Source organism: Prosopis cineraria, unplaced genomic scaffold (genome assembly GCF_029017545.1).
Source record: "Prosopis cineraria cultivar Desert tree isolate PC_DT_omini unplaced genomic scaffold, ASM2901754v1 PC8, whole genome shotgun sequence".
In the NCBI taxonomy this organism is placed as follows: Eukaryota; Viridiplantae; Streptophyta; class Magnoliopsida; order Fabales; family Fabaceae; genus Prosopis; species Prosopis cineraria.
In genome coordinates, this window is record NW_026555339.1 from 32,203,690 (window position 1) to 32,209,995 (window position 6,306).

The 6,306-nt window shown below is 36.5% G+C and overlaps 1 long non-coding RNA gene across 1 annotated transcript; it reads left to right on the forward strand.

Moving 5' to 3' along the window:
• The first annotated feature begins 2,874 nt into the window (after nucleotides 1-2,874).
• LOC129317824 (uncharacterized) lies at nucleotides 2,875-4,784 on the forward strand. The gene is made up of 3 exons (XR_008595061.1): nucleotides 2,875-2,992; nucleotides 3,565-3,653; nucleotides 4,477-4,784. It is a non-coding gene; the product is annotated as an uncharacterized LOC129317824 (long non-coding RNA).
• The last annotated feature ends 1,522 nt before the right edge of the window (nucleotides 4,785-6,306 follow it).

A 6,306-nucleotide genomic window follows, 5' to 3' on the forward strand; every position in this document is an offset into this window, starting at 1 on the left:
TGTTTAGTTGAATTTTAAGTTCTTTATGCTGCTGGAATTTTGGCCTCTTAGTGTTTTACATGTAATATGTGATTTTCACTTGGAGAATGTCTTGTATTAACTTAGCATGTAAGTGTGTGATGAATACTTGATGAGTTGCTTAAGTTTTCATAGTTTTGAGCTTAGGTATAGCTTTGGATAGTGGCATTTGGGAATGAATTTTAGCTAAATACTTGGTTAATTTTAGAGCTAAGCTAGTAAGGTTACATAGGGGCCTTGAAATAGTTGTCTTAAGTAAATAGATTTTTCAACTAAGGAAGTTAGTGAGCTACTATAATTAATTAAAGGGCTAGGAATCTTCCATTAGCAACACCTTAGGTTTCCTACTTGAATAGATAAGCCACTTTGTAGCATCCTGAATTTCAATCTTAGGAACTAGTTGCTAATTAGAGGTAAATTAGTAGTTAGTGGATTGATTATGGTTTGGGTATTGAGTTGATGTTTTGTGTTGTTTGGGTATTACATTGATAGGATTGAAGGGTAAAAAGGCAATCCGGGGCATAACACGTGAGCACAAGTGAGATTGAACTCACTGTGCCACGTGCCGTGGCAGAAACTATGTGCGTTATGACACATCATCTAGGGATCACTTAAAGTTGATGTGATCAGCTCATGAAATCAAAAGAAAAAAGGCTAAAAACACGTCTGGAGGAGAAGAGAAGGCCATCTCTGTTAGGGCAAGCCATAATTGGAGCTCAGGAGTTTACTTCGATTAATAACTTGCTGGGTAAGTATCATGCAATCCCAAGTTTCAATTCTACCCCTTTTTCATTGACTTTCATCAAGTAAGAAATTGAATCATGAAATTATGAGTTGTTGTAATCTAAAAGAAAGGGTCAAAACAAGATATCGAATATAGAACTATGGTTTGGTGACTAGTATGGAGTTGAATGGTTGAACTTTGAAGATTTAAGCTCATTTGGCAGAAGAAAGTTAGGTTAAAGGAAGAGATTGGTTGAATAAATGTGTTAGGAGATTGTTATAGTCATTTAGATAGTCTAGAAGGCTAATGATTATAAATAATCAATAAGTAAATTCAAAAAGGGTTCAATTGAACTATTTCATGTGTTAAGAGATTTAGTTGAGCTGAATCAATGTCTATATTAAGTATTGAGAATTAATTGAGGGGCACTGTGTTATGTGGATTGAGCACCTATGAAGTTGCTCGTGAGAATCTGGGCCCCTGGGAGCTTAGTGTGATTGGTAACACTCAGTAGCAAAGGTTAAAGATAATTGAAGTAACCCTTTACTTGTTTATTTGTGAAATTATTTACAAGTACTTTGATATAACTATGTGCATTGTATTGTTAACGGATAAAGTAGCAGCATTGTGAAAGTATATGCATGCAGGTGTGTGAGTATTAATTGAAATGAATTTGAAGTGGCACATGTATCGTATCCGCGACATATATCCTAGATTATGGTAGGGGGATGCAGCCCTACCATGAGGAGGTCCAGGAAGTCTTAATGATCTAAAGCATGAAGCTTGACTCCGCCAGGACAGACCTACAAGAAGAATCCTAATGATCCAGAGCATAGAGCTTGACTTCGCTATGACGGACCTAAGATATTGAATAATCCATAAGGTTATCCTAAACTAGGGTAGGGGGTCATGGTCCTATTCTATATAAGGCTAGGAAGTCCTTATAATCTAGAGTGTAGAGTTTAACTCTGCCATGGCAGACCTAGAAGACCACATATGCAAAGAGGATTACCTGGTCTGAGTAGTGGTATGTTGGGCCTTATTCCTTATGATTAAAAGTCTTAGTTCAAGTGTAGAGATTACTCTACCAGGGGGAAGCAGGAATGCATTACATGAGCATAATGAGAATGAATTCCTGTATATGCATATGATATTGCTTTTATTAATACACCTGCTACTTTATTACTTGTTTATAATTTTTCTTACTAATCAATAATTGGGATTATCTCTGATTTACTGGGATGTACATCTCACTCTGTTACTTTTGAACACAGGTAAAGAGAGAGCATGAGAAGGCCGAGAAAGGAAGCGAGGAAAGAATAGCTTCATTTGGTAGTGGTATGATTACCTTTGAGTAAAAATGAATGTGTAATGTGTTGATAAAGTTAAGTTGCCAACTAGGATGCATAAATGTATGTGAATATGAGAAAGTAGATTATGTTTTGAAACTTGCTTGTATATATGTATATGATATTGCATTATGCCGAGGGTACCCCAGTAGAGGGTACGTGTGTAAGCATAAATACAAATCAAGCAAGTATATGTTGTTTTATAACTTGTTCTACTTGTTTATATGTAAATTGATATGATGATTTTGTATTGATTATGAATTGTATTGTTATATGAGAATTTAACATAAAATGTGAGAACTTGACACAAATGGTGAGGTGGAGCCCCATTTAGAAGATTCAAGTACATTTATGATTCTCGATCATATGGTGAGGCAAAGCCCTATATGTAAGAGTCGAAGGGTTGAAAGTGGAGCAAGTTTAGTTGTATTTGTGAATATGTGTTGTATATGTGTTTTCCTCATATAAAACCACAATTGTGTATGTGGCTTTGAGAGAGCAAGATGGGCTATGTAACATCCCGAAATTTTAAGACTCGGATTTATAAAAAAAAAATAAAATATCTATAATTAAATTAAAATTTAGAATAATTTGATAGAGGCCCAGAGTTTGAATTTTACTAAGCAAAAGTTTGGTTTTATTTGATTTTTAACTATGGGAAAAATTACCAAAGTTGACCCAGGCTTTTGTGTAATAATAAAAAATGTTGGGCCCTTTCTTGTAATTTTCCCCAAACTTTTTGACCAGCAATTTAAAGACTAAAACTGATGCAGAAACTGAATTGGAAAGGAAAGGAAAGGAAACGTATGAGAGGGAGAGAGGAAGAAGAGAAGAGAAAGGGAGGGAGTTAGGCTTGGATCTAGGAGTCTTTGCGACCGTTGCGAGCTCGGCTACACGATAGGTAAACTCCCTACTTCAATCCTCTTCTCTTTCTCTTGATTTTCTTCAATTTTTGGAAGAGAAAATTTTTGGATTTTGATCCCAAAGGCTTTATTCTTGTAAGCTTTTGTTTCTTTGGATTCTAGGGAGCATGTTTTGAGTTTCTATATAGTGATCTAATGTTTTGAGTGAATAATTGGATGAAAAGAGGTGTTTTGGGCACAAAATAAACCTTGAGAAATTAGGTTTTTGCTCCTCAATGGTTTAAGCCTATTGATTTAGTTATAATTTTGCTATTTGAGCCCAATAAGATTTAAATTAAGGTTTGGTTTTCATTATAAGGGCTAATGGTGAAAGTTTGTGGCACTAAGTAAAGGTTTTTAATTGATTAAAAAATTATATAAATTGAAAATTAGCCTAGTGATGGCTAATAAATGGTTTTGGTGGTTAAGTGATACTATGTGAATGGTTGGTTTAATATATGGACCATTAGGGTGGATTATAACTCATTGACCTAAGTTGTGTGGTATGAGTTATAGTCTTCATTAATGCTATTTGTCATGATAAGTGATGTGGATCACTTATATGTTGTAGAAAATTGTTGGTGGAACTTATTGAGAAGTAAGGAACAAGCCGAGCCCTATTTTGTACAAGGGGAACCCTTTTGGTACCAAAGGGTTGAGGTAACAGGGGAATTTATATTTCTTATTACTTTGTTTTAGCTATTTTTGAATAAATATTACTAGTTATCATGCATTACATGTTTTAAAAGATTAAATGTGCTTTATAAGGGGTTATGGGGTACTACTTTGATTATAGTGCAAATATGTTTTCTAATTGTTTAATAACAATGTTTTTAGGGAAATGAGATTTATAAATATTATACTACTTTAGAGTGTTGAATGGTCAATACTCAGGAAAGGTAGACAAGAGTAAAAGGCATGATCTCGGTGGGAGTTCACCAATGAGAAGGTGTGGATTTTTGATATTCTATGGCACACTGTCAGTACTCAGTGTTGTCTTACGTATTGTGGGCTCAGTGCACTAAAGTGGTTAGTGTATTGAGTGTTCGACACCTCTCAGTGGGGGAGGGAATCCGACACATGAAGTGTGAGGTTGAGTGCCTAGGCCAAGGTAGCCCTCACATGGAGAGTAAGTCGGGCTGGCTCTGGGAGGGAGTTAGCTTTGACTGCTCAGGATTCACGTCGAAGGGGCATAGGCGGTTCGGTGGATTAGATCATGCCTTAGATTATGTTTTGTGCCTGTGGAGGTACAAGTAGGTATAAGGTTTACCTGCGAGTTAAAGAGTGCCAGGGGGCATTCTGTTGGTCATGAAAGGCCATACCGGCCTAGGTCATGCATTCATGCATTTTAAATGGCTAAATTATATACTATGTTGAATTTATTATTCGTTTATTTGATTATGGCTTACTTTGTAATAATCAATGTAAATTTTGCTATTACTGAGACTGTGGTTGTCTCACCCCTTTCTTTTCAATATTCTAGGTCCAGGCGAAGGATCCAGTGGTGGACGGGGAAAGGAGCAAAGCTAGGGGTTTGCTTGTGATTTGTAAAGAACTGCAACCCCTTTCTTTTGAGCAAATATATTGTAATGTATTTAAGATTAGGGTGCCAGTAGGATATGATTGTGTGTGTGTGTGTGAATATGTGTGGATTGTGTGCTTGTGTATGAATTTTTGTCTGTTTGCAGACTTGTGGCTAGGAAACTTAGTTATGGTGTGTGGTTTTGATGGATTTACTTAGTAGACCAAGTTTCTATTACAAGCAGATCTTTATTTTGATATATATGTGATTTTATAAGCAAATGCAAAGTGGTTGCATTGCAAATGGTGTGCTATGGGCAAACATACAGCTTGGATAGAGAGAGTGGGTGCGTGGGCCCCACAAGGAGCTCTGAGCCAAGTGAAAATGTTTAGCATATGTATTTATATAAATACATGGTATTTGGATTGATTTGTGACCACTCTTGTATGATTTATGCATTTTGGGGGTTTAGGGTCCATTTTGGGAAATGGCACCCGAGTGGTCAAATTTTGATGTATGGGGGTTTTCCATCATTTGAATGTTCTTTCCGGTGTTTTAGTCTTATTTGACATGTCTAAAGTGTTCCCACAGGTTTGTGACCATTAGGATGAGATTTGGACAATTTTGAAAATGGTTTTTACCAAAAAGCTGCACTTTTGCATCCGGGTGTCCAAATCTTAATCCGACCGTTGGATTTCTCTAAAATTTGGGTCACAAGTAAAACCTTTTACAAGATTCGTGTGGGCCTTGCAATCATGTCGATCGGATATCGGACGGAGAAACGATGTACTTCGGAATTTGGCTTGGAGGTGCTGTCAGGACAGCATTAAATTGCTGTCATGACAGCTACAATAGTTATATTGTAACCTGCATAAAATTCAATCCGTCCGTTAGATCTTTTCAAAATTTGGTATGCTAATGGTATTCTTAAAAATTGACATGTGGGCTTTGAAATCACTCCGATCAGAGGTCGGATGATGAAATGGTGCACTCCGGAAATTGGTCCAGAAGTGCTGTCATGACAGCTTTTCATGCTGTCATGACAGCAAAATTGACTAAATTTGTAACATGTCTAATTTTCAATCCGACCATTGGATCTTTTTGAAATTTGGTACACTTATAGTACCCTTTGAATGTGACTTGTGAGCTTTAAAATCACTTCAATCGGAGATCGGAAGGCGAAACGGTGCCTCCCGGAAGTTGACCCGGAGGGCTGTCATGACAGCAATTTAATGCTGTCATGATAGCATATTTTTTTATTTTACTTTCGTCTATCTTAGTTCCGCGCGCTATAGGTAGAACCTATAAATTTTTTAAAGGCTTTAAATGTTTACTTTTCAATTATGTATTTGCTTAGTGATTTAAATGGTTTGTTTCCTAAGTTGGTTTTAGGATTAACTCCTTAACCACATTTAGTTTATTTGACTTGTGTGATTTTTGGATAACACTCGGGGCAAGTGTTACAGGCTAGATGTGATATATGTCATATGTAGTATCAATAAGGTGTATGTGATTCTTTTGGACTTGGTTCAAGGCCTGAAGTGGTCTAATGGAACAAAGAATGTGAATTGAGCACTTAGGGTGTAAGTTTTTGAAAGAAAAAGTGACTTTTTGCACTTGGGTGTCCAATTTTAGATCCAACCGTTAGATTGAGTCTAAACTAGTTCCATTAGCTAGCATATGTTATAAGCTTCGTATGGGCACTTGAATCACTCCAATCGAACGGCGGGTGTAGAAGCGATGCATGTTGGAAGTTTGTCATTTTTGCTGTCAAATGACAGCAAAAAATTC